At 40.5% G+C, this 26,319-nt stretch overlaps 1 protein-coding gene and 1 pseudogene across 1 annotated transcript in view; one reads left to right on the forward strand and one right to left on the reverse strand.

The window, feature by feature from the left end:
- Window positions 1-26,319, reverse strand: part of LOC105483959 (FERM domain containing 4B) — a 364,588-nt gene that overhangs the window by 273,314 nt on the left and 64,955 nt on the right. The gene's annotated exons all lie outside the window — the stretch shown is intronic.
- On the forward strand, window positions 11,932-12,377 carry LOC105483882 (large ribosomal subunit protein eL22 pseudogene; annotated as a pseudogene).

A 26,319-nucleotide genomic window follows, 5' to 3' on the forward strand; every position in this document is an offset into this window, starting at 1 on the left:
TGATTTCATCTCCCAACCAATCAGCATTCCCCATTCCCTAGCCCCCTGCCCACCAAAGTATCCTTGAAAAACCCTAGCCTCTTTGGGGAGACTGATTTGAGTAATAGCCCCAATCCTTCTGCTTGGCCAGCCTTGCATTAATTAAACTCTTTCTTTACTGCAAAAATGCTGTCTCAGTGAATTGAGTTTGTCTGTATAGCAGGCAAGAAGAACCTGTTTGGGGGATTACAGTGTCTGATGCTAATTTCAGGTCGATTTTGTGAAATCAAAATTGAACTGAATTGAATTAAGGACACCCAGTTGGTGTATGAAGAGTTGGAGAACTGATTGCTTAGTGTGGAAAACCCACACATTTGGTATCAGAAGTGTTGTGATTATTGAAATAAAGTTGTTTTATTCTTTCAACCACATAGTTGTAAAAGTGCATTCCAGCTCTATCATTTTATGGGAGACTTCAATATCTCATGGATTTCTGTGTGATTAGGTTACGCCTGGGTCTCACCCCATACCTTCCAAATTTTCTAGGAGGAACTTATATCATGTTTGTAATGGAGAAGAAAATAACCAACACATTTTAAAAGATAACATTTCCCATTATTACTCAAGCAGGATTTTCACAAGCTAAGATGATTGCTTCTGTTTCAGTGCTAAGTTCACTACTCATCTCCATAAACATAAAGAAACAACAAAATCTCTACACACACTTATCCACCAGATTGTTTTAAACAATTTTCAAACTTGTTTTAATAGGCAAAACTGGCTCTGCAATGCTAAACTAGACGTAAATAGCCCAAGGATCCAATTTCAGCCAAAATCTCATACCACATGGAGAAATTAAGCAATTCTTAAATATTTAATAATACTCTGTAATTTTTTAGACTCCTGGGCTCCAAAATTTCTGACAAAGTAATTCCTAAGCCACAATTAACAAAAATAGGCAACCTTCCAAAAAGTTTCGCAAAGCCAAAGTAAACTCCTCCGAGCACTCCCGCTGCAGTGAGAGTGATGCATATGAGTGACATAGCCGCCAGAAATGACAGCAGCCAGAAAGGGTTTGGAGCTTGCCCTGAACTGGTGTCTGCTGAAAAGGCTCATAAAAAGAAGGTTGTGATTAGAAGATCATGACATTTCCAGCACCCACTTATTAGCATGTCTGGAGAATCACAGAACTCTTTACAACGAGTTCACGTCACAGGATATTTACAAATACTGCTATTCCAGTCTTCAGAGCAATTCGGTCTCTGCTCTAATAGCAGACGAAGGATGCAGACGCCCTAGCCAATCACTGCAGGTTGCCTCCTAAGATTCCTGCCACCCCTTGGTTGCTCAGGACATAAACCTATATATTCTTCTTCCCCATCATCCCACTTCTCATTCATCAAACCCCCTGCTTAAAACTCCTCAGTGACTTCTGATTTTACATAGACTGAAACTTAAACTCCAGCTCCTATGTGGATACCTATCTACCTCTGAAATCTCATTTCATGCCAGTCTTCCCTTTACTCTCAATACACCCCACAATGGCCTCCTTTTCCCACCTTATGGGTCAAGCCCATTCTCACTGCAGGGACTTGGCACTTGCTGTGTCACTGCTTGGATCATTATTTCTTTAGATCTTCACACAGCTGGCTCCACCTCGTAATTCCAATTCAACTCACATGGGCTTCCCAGATCACTATATCCTAAATAGTATTAAGCTACATTTGTGTTATTCTCTACTCCTGTTTGTTTTCTGTCTGGTCCTGAAATTACACTGTTTATTTGCTTGACAGTTTTCTCATCCCACTAGAATTTCACCTCCAAGGGGAGGGAGATATTGCTTTGTCCTGTTCACTGCTACATCCTCATAGCCTGGGACAATGCACATAGTAGATACTCAGTGACTATTTGTCAAATAAATGCATGTGTTTTATTTATTTATTTATTTATTTAATTTATTTTTTTCTGAGATGGAGTCTTGCTTTGCCACCCAGGCTGGAGTGCAATGCGTGATCTCGGCTCACTACAACCTCAGCCTCCCAGGATCAAGCAATTCTCCTGCCTCAGCCTCCTGAGTAGCTGGGATTACAGGCATGTACCACCACGCCTGGCTAATTTTTGTATTTTTAGTAGAGATGAGGTTTCACCATGTTGGTTAAGCTGGTCTCGGACCCGACTTCATGATCTGCCCGCTTCGGCCTTGTAAAGTGCTGGGATTTGCAGGCGTGAGCCACCGTGCCTGGCCTACAAATTTTTTTTTTTCCTTGAGATGGAGTCTCAATCTGTCGCCCTGGCTGGAGTGCAGTGGTGTGACCTCAGCTTACTCTGCCTCCCTGGTTCAACTGATTCTCCTGCCTCAGCCTCCCTAGTAGCTAGGAATAAAGGCACACACCACCACACCTGGCTAATTTTTGCATTTTTAGTAGAGATGAGGTTTTGTCACGTTGTCCAGGCCAGTCTTGAACTCACCTCAGGTGATCAGCCCGCCTTGGCCTCCCAAAGTGCTGAGATTATAGGCGTGAGTCACCCGCACCCGGCCATGTGTTATTTTAGATTAAATTAGAACCCAACTTTTCAATGTTCTCCCTCTACTCAGAGTTAAAACTCAGTTTGTTGCTTGGAAGACAAGTTAATTTGCAGAAGAGACATATCTCACTCTCTATGAATATCCTCATTGTCACCCCACAACTAGTTTAGAATCTCTGACATAGTACATGTTCCTCTGAAAACATAAGACCCTTTGGAGACATCAGTCAAATGAAATGTAAGCCTCATTGACAAGCTAAGATGACTCTCACAGTGTGCTTCTTGAGGGAATGATTGTGTAGGTAGTGACTGCTGGAAGTGAAGGGCTCAGAGTCTGAGTGGGTTGATCCACATGTCACACAGATTGAAGCAGGTAGAATTTTTTTTTAATGCTAGGGAAATTTTGCTGAGGTACTCTGTGTTCTAGCCAGGCATTCAATATAGGGGTGGTTCATTTGGGGCTCAAATGAGAGGATCAACTAACTGAAGTTTTAAATGGGTGTCAGATGAAGGGAATTCCACCCTGACTTGCACAGTGAGCTACAGAGTGGTAGTGACAGCCAATTTTCTACACAGTATCATAATTTATAAATCTCTTTTATATACTCATCATCTCTTTTGTTCCTTAGGGAAAATCTGTGAGGTTGGCCAAATGTAGTTATTGTACCTATTTCATACATGTGAAGATGAGACTCAAGATTCCATAATGAGTAAATAACCAGAAACTTGATTTGCAATCAAGATCTTATAAGATCATCTTCTAGAGATCCTAATGTACCAATAAGAAAGATATTGAAGAAGGCATTTAAAAAATCAACTTTATTCAGGTTTAACATATATACACAATAAAATATTCCCATTTTAAGTGTGGAGTTAAACAGATTTTAACAAATATATACACTCCTTACCCACCACCACAATCAAGATATGGAATCCTTCTCTTTTTTTGAACAAATTTAGGAGATACATTGTAAATTTTGTTACAGGTATATAATGTGTAGTGATCAAGTCAGGGTATTTAGAAGATAACAAAACATTTTTCTCTCTTAAGAAGTTCCTTTATATCCCTTTGTGCTCATTTCTCTCTCTTACTTCCTGTCCTTCCTTTAGGAAACCACTGATCTGCTCTCTGACATTACGTATTACTTTTTCTAGAATTTCATAAGAATAGAATCATATAGTCTGAATTTTTTTGTGTCTCTGGCTCCTTTTGGTTTGTTTGTATGATGTTTTTGAGATTCATCCATGTTATGGCACATATTAGTAGTTTGTTCTTTTTTATTGTTTCATTTTATAGTATTCTATTGTATGGCTATGTCACAATTTGTTTATCCATTCACCTTCTGATGGACATTTGGATTCTTTCCTGTTTGGGTTATCATAAATGCCACTCTCATGGACATTCCAATACAATTTTTTTTTTTTCCTTTTATTGAGACAGAGTCTCACTCTATTGCCCAGGCTGCGATCTCAGATCACTGCAACCTCCGCTTCCTCGGTTCAAGGGATTCTCGTGGCTCAGCCTCCCAAGTAGCTGGGATTACAGGCGTGTGCCACCACACCCAGCTAATTTTTGTATTTTTAGTAGAGACAAGGTATCACCATGTTAGGCAGGCTGGTCTCGAACTCCTGACCTCAGGTGATCCACCTGCCTCGGCCTCCCAAAGTGCTGGGATTACAGGCGTGAGCCACCACGCCTGGCCCCAATACAAATCTTTTGTGGGCATATATTTTCATTGCTTTTCAGTAAATACTTTGGAGTGGAATTGTGAGATTCTATGATCCAGGAATTTTTAATTTTATAAAAAACGGAGATCTATGCTCTAAAATGGTTTTACCATTTTATATTTACACCAGCAGTGTATGGGAATTCCAGTTGCTCCATATCCTCGCTGATACTTGGCATTGTTAGTCTTTACATTTTAGCCATTTTAATAGCTATGAAGTAGTGGGCATCTCACTGTAATTTGAGTTTGCATTTCCTAGATGACTAATAATGTTGAGCATCATTTTTGGGGGCTTATTGCTCATTTGTATAACTTCTGCAAAGGGCAATTTGAGAGACAAGAGATACAAATAATTTTGTGTCTCATGCAAGAATTTGTTTTATTGTAGAAACAATTTTGAAAAATGCAACCTGGAAAAAATTGTAAAATATTCAGACTATAAAGAATAAAGAAAACTTTAATATGGTCAAAATGCCCACATTTTTAATTTTTTCTTTAGTATACACTCCTTGAATTTTTTTAGTAAACATTCATGCAATGCTCTAACAAACTGGGGAGGCTGAGTTTTCAGGTAGAAGCGAGCAAAGAAGGAAAAGGCTTTGCTCTCTTTATTTCCATTCCCTAGACTTCATTTTACAGACGATGGGCTCAATTATTCACAGCATCTTTTTATATCTAGCCTCGTAAAACTGTAAGGTGAATCATTACAAAATTAATATTCAACAGGCTTTATATAACTCTGTTTAATTCAATGCATAACTCAGATTTTTATCACCCCAAGGCCTCTCAAGATCTATAAATGCAACCAACTTAATAAGATACCATGTGTTTTAACTCTAACATTACCTCAAAGACCTCCATACCACACAACCACTAAATTTAGACTAGATAACCAAATAGACATCTATGACAGAAATGAACTGTATTTAAAAAGTCAAGTCCTGCATGAAGACTTGCATGATGACAATGAAGATTGTGTTCTAATACATTCGTTTTGAGAACCTTACAGTTTTGATTTTAAAAAGGAGCTTATTTTGCTTCCAGAGCACTAAGCTACAAGTGTTTTATGCCACATAACCCAAAAGAGTTGACTCTTAAATAATCATCACTTGCCAGGAGGTGAAAAAGCGGATGAATGCATCTAGATATTACCTCCTGGCTCCCATTCAAATAAATGTGTATAACTTCCATCCTAAAAGGAATCTTATAGATCATCCAGCCCTATGATCACATTTTCTGGACAAGGAAACCAAGGCCCAGACAAGTGAAACGATCAGCCTGAGGTCAGACAACCAGCTAAAAAGACTGAATGTGAAATCCAGGTCTTCTGAATCAGATTCTAAATTCTTAGTCTTGTGATTTTTCTTCCTAAGGCTTTTGTTTTGTTTTGTTTTCAATAGTTATACAGGTTCAATGCAGAAATTTTGGAAAACCCAGAAAAGCACAAAGAAAAACTGTTAGACCAATTTTTAACAATTTAAAATTGTTAATCCCAATACTTGAAGATAATCACTCAAACTTTTAGTAGGGCACTATGATATAGAAACTAAGAGGGCTGCTTCTGGAGTACACACATTTGGCTCCTTATCCTGACTCCCATGCTTGGCAAGCTTGTGGGCGTGGGAGTTACTTTACCTTCTTCAGCCTCAGTTTCCCTGCCAGTAAAATGGGGAGAACAAGGTCACTGATTTCTCAAGGTTGTGAGAATGAAGTGAGATGAAATTTGTAAAGCATCTCATACAATGCCTGCAGACAATAATCATTAGCCATCATGATTATCTACTTTCAGACATTTATTTATGTTTACGTTTTCATGCTTTAAAAAAGTAAACCAGCTCAGGCCAAATGTAGTGGCTCATGCCTGTAATCCCAGCACTTTGGGAGGCCCAGGCAGGAGGATCACTTGAGCCCTGGAGTTAGAGACCAGCTTGAAAAGAATTAGCCAGGCATGATGGCATAGGCCTGTAGTTCCAGTTACTTGGGAGACTGAGGTGGGAGGATCGCTTGAGCCCAAGTTCATTCCAGCCTGGGTGACAGGGTGAGACACTGTCTCAGAAAAACAAAATAGGCTGGGGGTGGTGGCACACACCACTAATCCCAGCACTTTGGGAGGCCAAGGCGGGCAGATCACCTGAGGTCAGGAGTTCAAGACCAGCCTGTCCAACATGGGGAAACCCCATCTCTACTGAAAATACAAAAAGTTAGCTGGGCGTGGTTGTACACGCCTATAATCCCAGTTGCTCGGGAGGCTGTGGCAGAAGAATCGCTTGAACCCAGGAGGCGGAGGTTGCAGTGAGCCAAGATTGCGCCATTGCACTCCAGCTTGGGCGACAAGAGTGAAAGTCTCCCTTCAAAAAAAAAAAAAAAAAACAAAACAATCCAACAACAACAACAAAAAAAGTAAGCCAGTTCTGTGGCCTTTTTCCATCTGATGGTACATTTGCCATGAAAAGTCATTTTCTGATGACCTTCCCACTAAATCAAACTTTCCAGAGAAGTCCAAATTTAAACAGTGATCTGAAGAGCTGCACACTGGGGCTCTGACTAATAAGAAGAAATTCCCACAATCCAGCTAATCCCTCAGAGTTTTAGGTTATGTACAAGGCTGCAGCCATATCCTAATGATGACTTCTAGCAGAGCTTCAGAAAGAATGTGGCTCCCTCCCTCCCCTCGGAGCCTCTGCCTTTTCAGTGCTTCCAGGAACCAGCAGGGCCCCAAGGACCTTTCCACATCAGGGGAATCTCAAAGCATGATGTGTGATGTCTTCATAGCCAGGGTGGTGATTTCCAAGTAAAGTAGGGATGGTTTTTGAGAATTAAAAAATGTCCTGCTGTGATCTCTTTTCTTTCTATCCTACACCAAAACAAACAAACAATAAACCACTACCTACATTTGTGAGACTCCAGAAAGAACTGTTGGCCTGGCAATGATCAGTGACTGATGGGTGATAGCTGTAGGAAGTGCTGTGATAAGGTTTATGAAGCTGTAGCCTGGATCAATGGAAGAGTATATTGTGATTGATTAGGAATGTCTGCATTGGAAGGTGGCAACAGCAGGGTGGTACACAAGCCATGGTGCTGTCCTCCCTGGTCTATTTTAATGTATTCTCTTTATAGGTATGAAAAATAAGGTTTACAGCAATGAGGTATCATGGCTTATCCATCCATGAGTACAGAGTATGGCAAAACTGAAACTAGCAACCATTCCTTATGGTTTGTAGCTCAGCAATCCTCTCTCCATGCCAGGCTGCCTTTCTTCTCTGGTGGGTGAGATGGTTTCCTTCTTATAACCACTAGGTGGTCCTGGCATGTTACAACCTATTCAGAGATCACTTCCATAATGAAAAAATTATGCCAAGATAATTTAAAAAACCCACCAGTCCCAGTTTTGTGTTAAGGCTCTGGCAACAGCCAGCACACAGCTGTTGCGAGGAGGCCTATTCTCTTTTGACAAAAGACAGGTGGCTGGTTGTGTCATGTTGGTCTGAGATAACATAATGTGCAGAAAGAGAGACAAGCAGGGAAGGAGAGATTTCTTTCCCAGACTCTCACATAAATGGATTTCTTCTTTGCCTAATGGAGCTCTAAATAAATAAAATACAAAACAAATGTTTACAATATTGTTGAGACACTGAGTTGCTGAGAGATAGCTGTAGAGTTTTATTCTAATTTGTATCCTCTCCAGGAAAATGGAATTCAACACAAACTTTATAATGGTAGGAGGAAGAAGGTATCATCATTTATTCCTTCATATGTTCACCCGATATTTACTAAGTGCCAGGCAGTGCAAAGTACTAGGGATACAACAGTGATCGGAAGATGAATAGTTTCTGTCCTCACATGAAGTCTACTGGGAAAGATGAACTATTAACAAGCATTGTAATAAGTGTGTATACACAAAGAAGAAGATAGTATTGAGGGAGCAACTGGGTAGAGGTGAAGGATCAACAGGATTGGCATGCTTAAGTAGAAAGGGCATGTGATTTGGAGCTGGACGAAAGTGAAATTGTTTCTTGCCACTTACCAAGTGGGTGACCTTGAGCAAGTCATTTAGACTTTCTACCCCAATTTCCTTATCTATGAAACAAAGCTAATAATTTCTACCCTGTCAGAATTATGCTAGGTATTGAGTTAAAGTTTATTAAGTTCCCAGGGAAGTCTGTCACAGAGTATGAGTTCAACACATATTTGTCAAGTGAATGAAAGAATCATTATGAAATACACATTGGATCTCTAATAGAAAAAGGGACACTTGGGCAGAGACTGATGAAACAGAGAGAAACTAGACATTAGTCTTGTCTTATACCTATTTAGAGACTGAGAATATATAGCAAATAGCAAATTCATAAAGAAGCACATTTCATGTAGCTAGGTCAGGGAGTACTCTACAACAGAACTATTTAACAGAAACATAACACGGGTCACAAATGAGAGGCACATGTGTAATTTTCAGATTTCTGCAGCCACATTAATAAAAGTAAAAAAGAAAAATAGAATGTTTAGTAATATATTTAACCCAACATAGCCAAAACATTATTATTTTACATATAGCCAATGTAAGTTTATTGATACAATATTTTGCATTCTATTTTTTCTACTAAGACTTCAAAATCCAGTGTGTGCTTTATATTTACACTACATCTCAATTTGGCCTTGCCATGTTTCAGATGCTCAGTTGCCACGTGTGGCTAATGGCTTCCATACTGGACAACACAATTCCAGAAGTGTGGGGATGGGAGAGTTTATTGAAGACACAGACAGTCAGGTGGGCTTAGGGAAGAGGTGAAGAGATGGGCTTGAGTAGATGGGCATTAAAAGACCTGATTTGGTGTTTTTACAAGCTGTATCTGTGTACAGTGTCTTGTGTTGCAGCACCTTATAGAAGCCTCCTTCATCTGGCTGGCTCTGTGTCAGGGACCTTCTGAATCTACTCCTGGTGCAGGGGTCATACTCTTGCATTTGGTCCTTACTCTCTGATGGCACCTTCAGACTCTCAGATTGTCCTTTGCTCTCTGGTACCCTCTGACTTGGCACCGTGCATAGCGCCTGGTACCTGGAAACCACATGTATGTAAAAGCAGACTCCTTGGCTGCATAATACAGTTCTAAATAAATAAAATACAAAGTGATTCCTGGAGCTAGCCAAACTCTGGCTCTCAAAGCCACTAGGACTATCAGAGTTGTCCTCTAGCCTAGGGAGACACACAGAGAGTGTCAAGTTTAAAAAATCCCAGGAATATTACCTGTAGAAGACCAGACTCGTCATGGATTCCCAGTGGGGGAGAGATGGGCACGTGACCTGGCTGGAGGCATGGCATTTGGCAGAGAGGAACTGGAAAAAGGAGGAGATGATGACCTGACCCTTTGAGAGCAGGTCCTGGCCAAGTGCATTCTCTAAGGCGAAACTCAGAAAGGCAATCCATGTGGCCAAGAAAGGTGCAGTGATATGTACCAGAAAGAAATTCAGATGACGGATAAAGGATGAGTGAGAAAAATGGATGTGAAAGGAGGGAGGCAGAAGCCTAGAAAACAAGAGTCCCCACAAGAACCTGGTATCTCCTCACCTAAGCAAGCATTGATGTGTCCCCCACACTAGGACCCAAGCGGGATCGCAGTGGTGGGCTGGACCCAGGTCTGCCTCCTCCTCAGGCCTATACCATCCCACAGCCCAGGGCAATCAAATAAGTAAGAGAAGTAGATTGGATGAGGAGGCAGAAGACATTCTCCTGCTGTATACCCAGTGATAACAGTAGCAATGAAGAAGGAGGAATTTGAGTGGGCTTTAATCTCAGTTCAATAGTATCATCATAGGAACTCCTGTCCCGTGTGTAGAAGGAGATACTCCCTGACTCTACCCAACTAACAGCAAGTAGGAATGTGACCCCAAGTGTGGCTAGGTATTTTAATTTTTCCGAAGTTTTAACTATGGATTTTATGTGACACTTTCCAATTTTTTAATGTTTTTAACTATGTTAATAAATTTTTAAACATTGTGCTGGCTCCTATTATGTGAGCCAAAGAAAACAAACCACAGGGCTGGCAGCTTGAGACTTCTACTGTAGGTTCAGGATCCTATTCCACCATCACCTGGCCATTTGTAGCTTCTCACTTCCATTTTGTTCTGAGGCTTAAATCAGAACGACTTGACATCAGTTCCATTTTGCTTTGAGGCTTAATTCAGATTATGCACATCAAGGGCTTAGCTTAGTTTCTGGCACATAGTGAAGGCAGTTAATAACTGGTGCCTAGTATCTGTAAAGAACTTCTGAGATTTATTTCCAACTATTATATAGGGATTGAATCACAGGATGCCCCCAGAGACAAAACATCTGAAACAGGGCTCCTCTCCCTCATATGATATGATTCCCTATCTCTTCATTTCCATTTCACAGCTAAGATTTATGACACTTTCATTTTACTTTGTCAATTCATGAAACTCAAAGTCGTTGCACAAAGGAAGTGAGAAAAACAAAAAACAAACAAACAAACAAAACAACAACAAAAAAAACGCCAACCGAGGTAGAAGTGTAAGTTGATATAAGTTTTCTAGAAAGTAGTTTGATCATGCTCAGCAAAAGACTAAAAAGAACGCATATGCCTTTTGACTCAGCTATTCTATTTCAAGGAATTTAGCCTAAGGGAAAAATGATGGTTTTTCATAAAGGCTTAGTCCCAAAAATGTTTATGACAGTGTAGTCTATAATAGAAACAATTAAGGAAATTAAATGCCCGTAAAGAAGAGATTGGTTGCAAAAGTTATGCTACACTAGAAAGCTGATTTTTCTCCATCACAGCCCCCTCATTACTTTCAGAGCACTTACTATGTTAATCGTGTCTCCTGCAGTAAACTCCAGGAAAGCACGGTCCTTGTCTGTCCTGTTCACCATTGTATACACCATTGTTTATGAGCTGGCACACAACAGACACAAATGAATATTTAAATACATACAAGACAGTTTATGTAGTATGATTCCATTTTTGTGAGAAAAAAAAAAAAAAGAAGAAGCAAGCATGTGTCTGTACGTTATTAGTGCTTTCCCCCAGATGGGGTCAGCAAACTAGACCCTGGACTCACTAAATAAAGTTTTATTGGAACAGAGCCACACTCTTTCTTTTACATGTTGTCTATGGCTGCTTTTGTACTAAAATGGCACAGTTGAGTAGCTGCAACACAGTTTGTGAGTTTGTGTTGCCCACAAAGCTAAAAATATTCACTATGTGGCCCTATAGAGAAAAAGTTTGCAGACTCCTGCTTTAAATGGTATAAGTTCCTTTTGTGCTGTCTAATTCACACAAACACACACACATGTGTGTGTGTATTTAACAATGAACATGTATTACTTTGTAAACATGAAAAGTTAAAGTTGTTTTTGCAAAAGAAAGACAGGAATGAAGGAACAAAGAAAAAAGAAAAAAAGTAAGGAATTATTTGTTCATGTTTACCAGTATAGAAAAATGTCCACAGCAAGCAAAATTTTAAGTGTGGTATGAACAGGACGGTTATATTTTTGTAATGTCTGGATAAAGAACTGAAAGGAAAAAACGGTTAGCATGGCTGTATCTGGGTAAGGGAACTATAAATGGCTTTTATTTCCTTCTTTGTTCTTCGTTGTATTTTCTCAATTTTCCAGAATAAATATGCTTTATTTTTGTAATAAGAAAAAGAGAAAATAGGTTATATTGAAGATAGAGAAAATAAAATGTTAGTCTACATAAAAAGCAACAATGTTAACTCCACTGCCGCCACGGCACCTGTGAAAAAGCTTGTGGCGAAGGGGGGCAAAAAAAAGAAGCAGGTTCTGAAGTTTCCTCTTGATTGCACCCACCCTGTAGAAGATGGAATCATAGATGCTGCCAATTTTGAGCAGTTTTTGCAAGAAAGGATCAAAGTGAACGGAAAAGCTGGGAACCTTGGTGGAGGGGTGGCGACCATCGAAAGGAGCAAGAGCAAGATCACTATGACATCTGAGGTGCTTTCTCCAAAAGGTATTTGAAATATCTCACCAAAAAATATTTGAAGAATAATAATTTACGTGACTGGTTGTGCGTAGTTGCTAACAGCAAAGACAGTTATGAATTACATTACTTCCAGATTAACCAGGACGAAGAAGAGGAGGAAGATGAGGATTAAATTTCATTTATCCAGAATATTTTGTATGAGTTCTTGAATGAAACTTGGGAACCCCAAAAAAAAAAAAAAAGCAACAATGTTTCTACCAGGTTTTGAACATCTACTTGGGGTCCTGGGAGTGTGTCCCTTTGGGCACATTGCTTGTTATTACTGCCCTCCACTAAAATGGTAACATGGCCAAGGTTGAAGTGTTAAAATCTTGTGCCACTTTTTTTTCCCCTAAATTATTTATGTTGTCCTCCAAACAGAATGGATGTTTTTCTTTATATTAAAAAGTTTTAAAAAGTCCACTGAATTATTTCTGAAGCACAGTTTACCATTTCTATCTAGACTAGAAAGTATATTTAGAAAAGAAGTTTTCTGGCTTAGTAGCCGACCCTTGTCCCCACAATCACATTTCCCTAATTTCAGCCTTAGCTGACGTTGACAGTTCTAGCAATATGGACAGCTCCCACCGCATTATTCCACCATTTGTCTCTCTGCTTTTAGGAGGAGGTAACACCCGCCAGGGGCAGCCCTCAACAATGGGGAGCAGTGGATAAATGCCTCAGCCTCTGGGCTGCAGACTTGGCAGACAGGAGCCCCTGTTGCCCATAGAAGCCATCTTTCTTGGCTTTTCTCCATCTCTTGTTCACTCTCTCCACTTCCTTCTCCTGCTTCCTGGGAATCTCCTCTCCCAAAATAGCTTCCTGCACCCAAGATACTGTCTCAGGTTCTGCTTTGGAGGAACTCACACTAAAAGAGTTCGTAAGCAAATGGCAAATTAATAACAAAAATTACACCACAGAGCCCAGAAAGCTCTCATAGATGGAGTCAAATAGAGCTCATTAGCTTCTAGGATACATGTGCTCATTACATGACTATTGATTAGATTTTTACATTGGGCCATGTGGGCTGGGTATACTATGGTGAACTAGATAGACACAGTCTATGCTCACAGAGCATGAGGCATTAAACAATGATTATGCAAATTATACTAACAGAAAGGACAGGAAAGATGGGAAAATACAGGAAAAACTAGTCTAGTCTAAGATTTAACATGGGTTTCTGAGAACACAACATTTAAACTGAGCCTTAAAGTAGGGGTTAGCCAAAAAGTAGGGAAGAGCTACAATGTGTCCTCAGCATACGAAGACTGAACATGGAAGGCGGACATTTGATGGGCTAATTAATCATGTTACAGGATTTGAAGATTTCAAAAAATATATAGCCAGTCAAATTCTCCCCTTTCATCTGACATGGTTAAATATCCTGTGAGCAGAACAAGTATTTGGATATCTTCAGGGTATTAATTACTGAGAGGACCAAAGTTGGCCGTTAAGATTCAAACATGGTTTGGAAAAACACGCTTGTAATCAGAGCCAGTGTACTTGGTAGATTCTACTCTTATTACCTAGGGAGAATGTGGGTCTTCCATGAGGTGGCAAAAAAAAAAAAAAAAACAAAAAAAAACAGTCTAACCTTGAAGCTGATGGGCTGGTTTAAAAAAAAAGGAGTCTAATTTGCTCCAAAGACCCACTGCTTCCGATTCACAAAGATGTCATTTAAAACTGGTTTGAAGAACACCTGCCTGCTGATTCATTCTGAAATGGGGAATCAACTCAGAAGAATCTGATCCTTACAAACCTCTAGGGCACACACACTTCCTGAGACTCTGAATGTGCTTAACTTCCTGCTAAACACACAGTGCTTTATGTGCTAACAAAACGCAATAAATACACCATTGGTACTTCTATGTTTATGATCCACTGCCTTTTTTCTTGCAGCGATCTTGTAAGAATTTCACTTCATATTTTTATTATTCTCACTGCATACTAATACTTCAAACATTTCAGTAAATTATGGTTCTCTGGTTCCTACTTCAGAATCATTTAACTGATTTAATGAGCTCTGTCTAATTATTGCATTTCACCTTTCTTATTAAAGTGCAGCAGTGTTTTGGCTGAAATAGCTGGTAATAGCTCAAATACTCAGAAAGGAAAAAAAATGAGGATGGATAATGCAGGACTCACTACAGCGCATTTTATGCTAGACATAATCTTTAAGAATATACAGATATATGTATACCTTAATCCACTCATACATTCATTACATATTTATAAAATGCCTGTATGTGCTATGCATTTGTGAAAGATACCAGAACAGCTTTAATGGTGCTTTCTTAGATTGGCATCCTTTTATCAGGGGCACAAAACACACTGATTAAAAACTCTGGAGTCAGACTGCATATATCGAAATCTTGGCTTCACCATTAGCCATGTGACCTTGGGCAAAACAATGAGCCAATCCGTGCCTCAGTTTTCCCATCTGCAAAACTATAGTTAAAGTATTATTAGCATCTACCGCCACAGGACTGTTGCGGGCATTAAATTAGTCAGTACATACATAACATGTCAAAAGACTACCAGGGGCATAACAGGCACTTGGCAATTGTTACCTCTTTTGTGTTCCCTATTGAATTGTGCTGGTCTATAACAAACTCACAGCAACTGTAGGTGTCTCTATCTACTTATCTATTTAATTAGTTATCCATTATTTATTTTGATTTATTGTTTACCTCCATCAAATTATAGGATACATGAACAGAGAGACTAAATGCCCAGTGCCCGGCATTGTGCTTGGTTATAGTAAGGCACTAGTAAATGTTTGTTGAATGAATGAACCAAGGAATAAATGATTCTCTGTCAGCATGCATGACCCCTCTCATTCCCCACAGCCTTTCGCTTCAGAGATTTCCATCACACATGTCTATCATACGGCATTTGTTGGAAATTCCACATGGTTTTATACCCAGATGGTGCCCGTGACAAAGGGAAGGCGTTCTGGCATGCGTGAAAGTTACGATGCCAGATGACAAGCCAATTCACTGTATTATTCATCATCAAATGTTGTTGGCCAGAGAACCGACTGCTGTCTGCTGAGCTCCACAATGGTCAAGTGAAGAGGCTGATTTTTAACGGAAGGTAGTAGCATCTTTAGAGAGACAGGGTGATGTGGTAGGAAGATGAGGTTTAAAAAGTGAGATGTTCCTCAGTCTTGTCTCGGCTTAGCAAGGTTGGGCAAGTCACTTCACTCTTTGGGGCTCTCGGATTACTGTATTTGTAAACGGAGGACACAAATTGTCATCAGTAATTCCCAAAACTGGTTGCACACCAGAATCTTCTGGAAAGCTTTTTAAAATACAGTTTCTTTTTGGCTAGCAGGAGGCAAATTTTTAATATAAAGGGCCAGATATTCCAGGTTTTGCAGGCCATATGATCTCTGTCACAACTACTCAGACTTGACTCTGCCATTATGTAACCAAAGCAACCACAGACAATATGGAAACAAATGGGTGTGTCTGGATTTGACCAGGTTGCCCACAGGACACAGCTTCCCGAGCCCTCCTCTAGGCCATCTGTGGCCTCCCAGCGTAAGGGCCAGTTCTCTGCAGATTTACAAAAGCTCCTCTAAGTGACGTCAGCAGCAGAGATGTTTGTGAACCACCAGATACATGATCCATAGGGCTCCTTCCAGCTCTAATTGGAGCTGAGATTCTACATTTCTTATTTTCACCATGAGAAACGGCTATTCTTGGTCAACACTATCTAAACAATAATTCTCATATTCTTTCAAATGCATCACATTTGGATATTAGCTTTCTACATCTGAAGTTTCTGTCTCTCAAAATTCAATTTGCTACTCTACCAGGAAGAGTCTGAATAGTTCCTTCCATCGTGTTTAGATCTAAAGCACCTCTCTGTGTGTGTGATATCCCCGTCAGTTCTTTGTAAGTGACATTTTCATTAAGTTGCAAACTAGAGGTTTAATATTATCTCTTTAAGGCAATAAAGCACACAGTACACACCTCCACTTTAAGAAACAACGACACATAAAAATGTGAAATTGGTGAGGCCTGGTGGCTCAGGCCTGTAATCCCAGCACTTTGGAAGGCCGAGGTGGGAGGATTGCAAGAAGCCGGGAGTTCGAGAACATCCTGGGAAACATAGTGAGACCCCCATCTCTAAAATCAATAAATCAATAAATAAAAGTAACCAGGCTGGGCAACACAGTGAGACCTCCATCTCTAAAATAATAAAAATTATCCAGGCACACACCTATAGTCCCACCCACTCGAGCAGCTGAGGTGAGAGAATCACTTGAGCCCAGGAGTTTGAGGCCATGGTGAGCTATGATTACACCACTGCACGCCGCCCTGGAGGACAAAGTGAGACTCTGTCTCAAAAGAAAAAAAAAAAAAAAAAAAAGAAACAGATCATGGACTCTTAAAATAAACAGTGAAATTATGAAACAGTTAAGGGGTGTTTATAGTATTTGGGCTACGCTAGGATTTCCTTTGTATAGAAAACCTCTTTTCTACTGAAATCATGACTGTCAGGTGATAATACATCCTGTATTTTTCCAGGACGGCCCCAGTTTTTACCTGTTGTCTCTGAGCAATTAACAGAGTGCCACCTTTCCCTCTCAAAAGTGCCCCGTTTGGACGATACGTAACATGGTATCATCCTTCCTGTAGGTGAAATAGCCAAAATGATTGCTCCATTTATTTTATACTTGGTAAGAGGCAGGCCTGCTCTGGGGGCCTTCTCTATGTTATCCCAATGAATCCTCACGATATTTTGCTGATGGGTGATGTCCTAAGGTTGGCTCTCTCTAAAAGCAGACCCTGAGGCAAGGAGTCAGGGACGAGGAATTTTTCTGGGAAATATTACCAAGAAGCATAGGTAGGGAAGTGAGGAATGGAGTCAGGGAAGGGAAGGATGCCAAAACATGGTGCCTTCGGGAACAGTAACCAGAGCCGCAAGTAACCAAAGCTCAGTATTGCCAGGAACTGTCTGAGACTGTGTGAGCATGCCTCAGAATGTTCCCATGGAGGGGCTAGGAGGCCGCAGTTTTATCCTGCAGTTTTACTCCTCATTGGTTGAGGGTCACTCCTGGAGATGTTCCGTCTCCTTCCCTGATGTCTGGCCTGTGTCATAGGGAGAAGCAGTTCACTCCTATGGCTAGAGAAAGCCCTCAGGTAAAAGACACAAACAGCCTTGTCAGTGTGCGTGAGAACTGTCTGAAGACAACTTCTGGGGTAGGCCCAGGGCCACTAACAGCACAGCTACAGGGAGAATGAGGCTTGGCAAGGTTAAGTCACTTGCCCAGAGCTACATAATTGGTGGGTGGTAGAGACAGGATCTTGACTCATGCATTCGGCTCTGCAGAGCTTACCCTTAGCCATACATAGACCTCCCTGTGCCTACACCTGAGTCACTTGTGCATCACCCAGTATCTGTGCACTGGCCTTGTTTCTGTCCTGAGAGGCCCTGGCAATGGCTCGCTGTACAGCCAGGGAGCCAAGGCCTCTGCCACAGCCACCGACTGAGGTACTTGTGGCAGGCGATTCCTCCTGGTCTCTCAGGGAAATGATCGATGAACTCTTCTTCCTCTCTCCCCGTGCACTGCTCAGAAGCATAATAATTTCATATGGCTTCTCCCAAGACACCCCTAGAAGACCATGTAGCCAGCTTGTCACAAAGCCAGCTTTCTCATCTATGATGCACTTCCTTGTATTCACCTCCTTGCCCTCCCTGCTCACTCACTATTCACACTCACACCTGCTTCCCTGGGATTGCACTCTGCAATAAAGTGCTAGTACCCAAGCTTTCATTTTGTAATGGAACATAATCTGCATGCAGTAAGTTTTGACAAATGCCTACACCTATGTGACCCACCCTTGCATCCAGATCTAGAGCAACCATCAGCCCAGGAAGTTTCCTTAGGCCCCTCACCAGTCAATCTGCTCTTCTCACATTCCTAGGCAACCACTGTTCTGATTTATTTCAGCATCAAGCTTCACCTGTCCTAGAATATCATATCAATGGAATCGTGGAATCTAACACATACAGTTTTGCCTGGGGGATCTGTTTTTCGGGGAACCTGGGTGAGGTTCTAACTTGGTATATTTTGAGTTTTTCTCATAATTCTGGTCCATTGAAGTACATGTACCATACATCACTTCCATGGTAGACCAAAATAATTACAAATACTGGTATTTAAAGTTCATGATCAAAATATTTTCATGTAATGAGTGATATTCAAAGCAATGACCTGAGTGTATCATAGATCCTATTTTTTTATCTTCATAGTAAGTCTTTAGGATAGCTATTATCTTTGGCTTATAGACTAGGAAATTAAGGCTCCAGTTAGGCTGAGTAGTGACTTGAGATGACACAATGTAATAGAGGCAGGGTTGGGATTTGAGCCAGACTGCATCTGACTCCAAGTCTTATGCTCTTTCATAAAATACTCTACTTATATAAGTTATCCGAAGAGAAACTCCTCAACTATTAGTAACCATGACTCTAAGGAAGTCCATAAGCAAACTTTGGCTCATAATGCATAAAGCTAAAGGTATAAGGAAATTTGCAAAACTAGGACTCTCTCTGCACAAAGAAATGACTGCCTTATCTCCTAAGGACAGCTTTGAAAGGCTCTCTATTAGAGATCCACCCAGTAGAAAGATTACTGGGTATCAGAAGATTATTAATCACTTATTCCCACAGCAGGCAGGTTCCTGAAACACTACTCTGGAAGCAAGAGGGAGTAAACAGTGAATAGGTGAAGCCTCACCTTGATTCATTTGGAAAAGTACACTATACCCTTTACTTAACTCATGTACCCATTCAAACATATTTGTGGGGCAACTACCATGTGCATACTCTGCTGCTCCCAATTCTGAGGTTGTAGCAGCAAACAAGGCTGACTTTCTGAATAAATGATCAACTGATCTGTGTTAAACTTTTGCTTATAGTAATTAAAAATACATGCTGGTCACTTTTTTTGCCCATCAATACCTATTCTGTCAGAAATGGGAAGGGTATGTTGGCCAGGAAGTTTTCTGGTAACAGGACAGAGGCATTTTTTGACCATTTAGAGAGCACCTCGAAAATATGCTAGCTTGGCAGGTGAGTGCAGTAGGATAACGTAATATTAGCGGTAATATCAGCAGTGCCCTTACCCATAGACTGTGTGCAGGTCAGAAAGTAAACTGTCACCTATATATGATTACTAAGGCAGATACGGCCTGGGAATGGTGTTTTTCTTTTTTCTTTCCTCTAAAACATGAAACTGGGACTACAGATTAAGTAAAGACCATGTGATACTCAGTATGCAATGGTTTGTAAATGTTTTAAATGTGGAGACCCCTTTCTTATAGAAGTGGTCCTTCTACGACAGGAAGGAAAAACTGACAGAATTAGAATATCACTACTTTGCAGCTCTTAACGAATTAATGGATCCATCACTGATTGCTAATATCCCAGAATGACCACCTGATGCAATGGGGCTCCTAATGCAATTCACCTCCTTGCCCTCCCCCAGGCAAAATTGTATGTGTTAGATTCCACGATTCCATTGATATGATATTCTAGGACAGGTGAAGCTTGATGCTGAAATAAATCAGAACAGTGGTTGCCTAGGAATGTGAGAAGAGCAGATTGACTGGTGAGGGGCCTAAGGAAACTTCCTGGGCTGATGGTTGCTCTAGATCTGGATGCAAGGGTGGGTCACATAGGTGTAGGCATTTGTCAAAACTTACTGCATGCAGATTATGTTCCATTACAAAATGAAAGCTTGGGTACTAGCACTTTATTGCAGAGTGCAATCCCAGGGAAGCAGGTGTGAGGGAACACACACCATCAATAAATTAGTCTTGAGAAAACAAAATTGAACCTGAATCTTAACAACTATTTCGATCCAACTACCAACAAGCATCAAACAGAACACTGAATTACAACATGGCAATGAAATTAACAAAATCCAGACTGTGAGAAACTCTGCAGGTCAAATAACCAATTTTCTTCAATGTCTAAACTGCAAGGGGAAATAACAGAGATGGAGGGAAAACTTACAGATTAAAAGAGGCTTTATAGACATACCAACCAATCCCCAAAAGCTGATGTTATTTGGACCTTAATTCAAAAACAATCTTCAGCTGAGCACGGTGGCTCACACCTGTAATCCCAGCACTTTGGGAAGCCAAGGCAGGCGGATCATGAGGTCAGGAGATCAAGATCATCCTGGCCAACACGGTAAAACCCCATCTCTACTAAAAATGCAAAAAAATAGCCAGGCGCAGTGGTGGGCTCCCAGCTGAGGCAGGAGAATGGCATGAACCCAGGAGGTGGAGGCTGCAGTGAGCTGGGATTGCACCACTGCACTCCAGCCTGCGTGACAGAGTGAGACTCCATCTCAAAAAAAAAAAAAAAAAAAACTTCAGAAAATACAAAATTCCATGAGACATTTAGGTCAACATTGACTGGATTATTCTTTTTTAAAATTATTATTATACTTTAAGTTCTAGGGTACATGTGCACAACATGCAGGTTTGTTTCATAAGTATACACGTGACATGTTGGCTTGCTGCACCCATCGACTCGTCATTTACATTAGGTATTTCTCCCAATGCTATCTCTCCCCCAGCCCCCACCCCCCCACAGGCCTCAGTGTGTGATGTTCCCCACCCTGTGTCCATGTGTTCTTATTGTTCAATTCCCACCTATGAGTGAGAACATGTGGTGTTTGGTTTTCTGTCTTTCTGATAGTTTGCTGAGAATGATGGTTTCCAGCTTCATCTATGTCCCTGCAAAGGACATGAACTCATCCTTTTTCACGGCTGCATAGTCTTCCATGGTGTATATGTACCACATTTTCTTTTTTTTTTTTTTTGAGACGGAGTCTCGCTCTGTCCCCCAGGCTAGAGTGCAGTGGCGCGATCTCGGCTCACTGCAAGCTCTGCCTCTTGGGTTCACGCCATTCTCCTGCCTCAGCCTCCCGAGTAGCTGGGACTACAGGCGCCCGCCACCGCGCCCGGCTAATTTTTTGTATTTTTAGTAGAGATGGGGTTTCACCGTGGTCTCGATCTCCTCACCTTGTGATCCGCCCGCCTCGGCCTATGTGCCACATTTTCTTAATCCAGTCTATCATTGATGGACATTTGGGTTGGTTCCAAGTCTTTGCTATTGTGAATAGTGCCACAATAAACATACGTGTGCATGTGTCTTTATAGTAGAATGATTTACAATCCTTTGGGTATATAACCAGTAATAGGATTGCTGGGTCAAATGGTATTTCTAGTTCTAGATCCTTGAGGAATCACCACACTGTCTTCCACAATGGTTGAACTAGTTTACAGTCCCACCAACAGTGTAAGAGTGTTCCTATTTCTCCACATCCTCTCCAGCATCTGTTGTTTCCTGACTTTTTAATGATCGCCATTCTAACTGGTGTGAGATGGTATCTCATTGTGGTTTTGATTTGCATTTCTCTGATGACCAGTGCTGATGAGCATTCTTTCATGTGTCTGTTGGCTGCATAAATGTCTTCTTTTGAGAAGTGTCTGTTCATATCCTTCACCCACTTTTTGATGGGGTTGTTTGTTTTTTTCTTGTAAATTTGTTTAAGTTCTTTGTAGATTCTGGAAATTAGTCCTTTGTCAGATGGGCAGATTGCAAAATTTATTCTCATTCTGTAGGTTGCCCGTTCACTCTGATGGTAGTTTCTTTTGCTGTGCAGAAGCTCTTTAGTTTAATTAGAAACTGGATTATTCTTAAATGTTAAAGGTATGATATTGTTTTTGTGGAAAAACAGTCCTTATCTTTTGAGGATACACACTGAAATACTTTCAGAAAAATAATATGATATATGAGATGTGCTTCAAAATAATAAGGAGGGGAGAAATGGGGTACTGATATAGCACAGTCGGCCATGAGTTGATAATTGTTGAAACCTGCGTGCTGGATACAGGAATGATAATCATACATTTTGCCTTTGTTTTTGTTTGTATTTTCTCATAACACAAAGTTAAAATCAACAAACAGAAAAGCAAAAAACTTTTTTTGTTGTTTTGTTTTTTTTTTTTTTTAGACAGGATCACTCTGTCACCCAGGCTGGAGTGCAGTGGCTCAATCATGGCTCACTACAGCCTTGACCTACTGGGTTCAACTGATCCTCCCATCTCAGGCTCCTGAGTAGCCAGAACTACAGGCAGGAACCACCACACCCAGCTAATTTTTTATTTTTATTTTTATTTTTTGTAGAGTCAGGGTCTCACAATGTTGCCCAGGCTGATCTTGAACTCCTGGGCTCCAGCCATCTGCCCACCTTCTCTTCCCAAAGTGCTGGGATTACAGGTGTGAGTCACTGTGCCTGGCTAGAAGTCTTTTAAAAAATAAAACCTTAATGAGAATCCCAGTCTTCTGCGCAAAGCAAAAGTTAGAAAGCCAGAACATGCTTATTTGTCCCCATCTCTCTCCCCCAGAGGTCCTGCTATGGTTTCTAAGGCACTGGTGAGATGGAAAGAGCATGGGCTTTGGAGCCAATGAGAAGTGAAGGTACTCTCTGGGTCTGCAATTTGACATGTCACTTTGGTTCTCTGAGCTCAACTTTCCCATCTCTGGAAAGAAGCTAATAAAGCTAAGAAATACTTCACCAAGAAGCACTTGTGACTTATTAAGAGAAGTAGCATCTGAGTGGTAAATAACTGGCATTATTTGGACACAAATCCATCTGCCTCTTAAAATCCACGCTCACAACTACCACACTACACAGTCTTCTAGAGTGGCACCTGACTGTTTGTGAATTGGCTATGGAGATTCACAGCCAGTAGAGACCTAGGTTCAAAAAAGTTGTTTCACTCATTGTAGGCAGTGAAACCTGTGGTCCCCCAAATCAAGCTTCCCATGTTTCAATCCTAGCTCTCCCATTACCAGCTACATGACTGAGCAAGTCACTTGACCTTGTCAAGCCTCCATTTTTAATTCTATAACATGGGTTAATAAAAGAATGTGCCTAGGGTTTTTTGTGAGAAATAAGTGACACAATCACAACTGTAGTGTCTCAGCTCTTCTCAACCCCAGTATATACCTCCCATCTCCAGAAGAAGAATATGACTAGTCTGTCCAAGCACCACATTCTCCTGATCATGACTGGTTTAGGTGTGGGTACAGAATCCATGCTAGGTAAATGGGATCCTAGCAGGGGACCTTCTGCTACAAATACTAAAAAGGAGGGTGCTGTTTCCTTTTGGACACTGAAGAAATAGGAGTCAGTCAGGAACTATTAGGCACCGACCAATGTGGAAAAAAGCAGAACCAAGGGATACATTCACCTGGGCCTAAAGCTACCCTGAGAAGTTTTAGTCACACCAGCAAATAAATTCTCCTGTTGGTGTAAGCCATTCTGAACTGATTAACAGAGTTTTTGACAAAGAGCACATGTGCAATAAATGTTAGCTATCACTTGAAACATGAAAACAGACCAAATTTTTCCTGCTACCTTTTATTCTGTTGCTTTGCTGGGATTATTTCTTTTTATTTAAAGTTTTATTTATTTTTTTAAATTACGGGTCATTTCAGACATATGCAAAAGCAGAGAAAAAAGTATCATGAACCCTCATGAACTCCAACAATTATCAATTCATGAATAGTCTTGTTTGGACTACGTCCCTCCCACTTATTTCCTTTTTCCCTTTTCATTTATATTTTTCAGATCCTTTTATAGTGTTTTCTTGCATAGCAGACACTGTTGATGGCCTACCCATCACTCATTTCCCAGTTATTCCACCCAGTGATGTTTATTTCTTAAGCTCTCTCATGCAGCCAGAGATACGGACCTGTTTGTATTCAAATCCTAGAGATGGACCCGTTTGGCCTAGGGGTAATTTCATTTCCCTGGTCAGTAACAGGGTCAGGAATGCAATAAATATTGGGTGTTGAAACTTGAAAGGGACACTACTGGGGAAGGGAGATACTTATGGACAATTTTCTGCTCTTAAGGAGCAGCCACAAAAAAATTGTCTCTCTTTTTCCTTTGACTTCTATCCCGTCTGGACGTGATGCTCAGAACTGCAGCAGCTATATTTGCTACTAGCCTGAAGATGAAGCTATTACCAAAGATGACAGAGGATAGGCGGAAGGAAGCTGAGACCTTAATATTATTAAGCAACTGAAGCAAGCAAGCCAAGGGACTGCTCCACCTCTGGACTTGCTGTTCTGAGAGTTAAAAATCTGCTTCATTGTGTAAATCTGTTTGAGTCCAGGTATCTGTTAATTGCTGCTGAAAATAACCAACTTTGCCGTCAATACAGACCTATGACCTGTATAGTCTGAGTTTCAAAAGCTGAGTAAGGAATCGTATTGGGATGATGTAGCAAAGATACCCTAAAATACAGTGACTTCAACCAGATAAAAGTTGATTTCTTTCTTATGTTAAGAGTTTTCAGAGGTGTTCCTGGACAGGTTAAGGCAGCTCTACCATCATCAGGGCACAGTTTCATCTGCCATCCTTAGCATCCAGCTTCTCATCTCAGTCAGCTGTTCCAACTCCTACCAACACATACATGCAGACACCCAATCTCTTTAAAAAGAAAACCTATAAATTAATCTCACACATCTCACTTAGTGACATGGCTGCAACCAATTGCAAGGGAGGCTCGGGGATGTAGTTGTTATTCTGGGTGGCCATTTGCCAGTTCTATTACCACAAGGAAAAGGTAGAAATAAATATTGGAACATAGCTGCAATGGTCATAAGGAGTCATCAGAATGCAGTATACAAAGTCTCAGCTAGAGAAGAAGCAGAGAGGCTTAATTTGATTTAGTTCAACTGACTCTTTAATTAAAACAACTCAGAAATGTAAGCAAAATTTCAAAGAAATGTTCTTAAGTGCCTCCCCACACGATTTAGCAGAACTTATTTACTTAGATATAGGTAAAAGTACACATCCCTTTCATCTTTTCTTTTTAGGTGAATCCCAGAAGGATCTCAGCAATCAGCAATACCTTGCTGGCCCAGTTTATTACCTTGTGTATGTGAAATAACTGAACTTCACTGATTTTCCTTGATTTCAAATCTCTTTTCCTCAGTTAAACTGCATGACAATGGTTTAATTATACTTTGCTCACTGGTCACCAGAATCCCATAGTAAGCCCCTACTCCACAAGATTGTTACTAATCACAGTAATTCAATTTATGGAAAAATAAAGACAGACAAATAGAGAAAAATGATAGAGCTAAGAGCACAGCATTCTACAGCCCAGCTGAAATAGCTGTTGATAAAGGTTTTGTATAATTAAGATACAAGCGAGACTTTGATTTAGCGCCAGCAGGTTTTAAATGATGCATGAGAAGCCACCAAAGCAAATCCCTTTCTCTATGGTCCCCTCAGGGTCAAGTACCTTGTTTCAATTATAATTTCACCAAATTGCTGTGTTGCAGTGAATGTTTTAGATTAACAGCAGTATAGCACAGTTCTCTGTGGGACATAATCAGAAAATCTAGTTCAGAGGTTTGTTGAAATATACCCCAAGACACCCAGCTGCAAAACACATTAGAGACTCCAAGATGATGGGAATATTTCGGACTGGTATTCTCCAAAGAGATTACTTTTGCAGAAAACAAGTTTATTATTTATGGTGGTAAATAAGATTTCTCAGTGCAGCCAAAGAGGTTTCTTGCAATTACATTGAGAAGGCACCACAGTGCAGTCCATTATGGAAATCATATTTACATTAATAGGGAAAGCTTTTGTTTTGCCAAGATGTGTATTTCTTTCTAAAGCATACTCATGATGAGTTTGGAAGAGATACTAAAATGTTTGGTTTGTCTTTTCATTCCAAATGACTCTATTCCTTGGAGAAGCATTTTGTATAGTAAAACACCATTTTGCGAGTTCTTCTTCAAATTACCAGTCTAGTTTTTTTTTTTTTTTTAATTTAATGCTTTATTTGAGAAGAAATAATTTCATTTCTAGGTGGTCTTTGGTATGTTCAAAGAACAAAGAGAAGGTTGAGGGTTTTATTTTAAAAGAAGAATGTTACTTGCGGTCTTAAGAGAAAGTTCATTGGTATTAGTAAAGCTCTGGGAAGCTGGGAAGCTCCAATTGGTGGGCAATGGCCACAGGTAAATTAGTC

The sequence above is a fragment of the Macaca nemestrina genome, chromosome 2 (assembly GCF_043159975.1).
Source record: "Macaca nemestrina isolate mMacNem1 chromosome 2, mMacNem.hap1, whole genome shotgun sequence".
In the NCBI taxonomy this organism is placed as follows: Eukaryota; Metazoa; Chordata; class Mammalia; order Primates; family Cercopithecidae; genus Macaca; species Macaca nemestrina.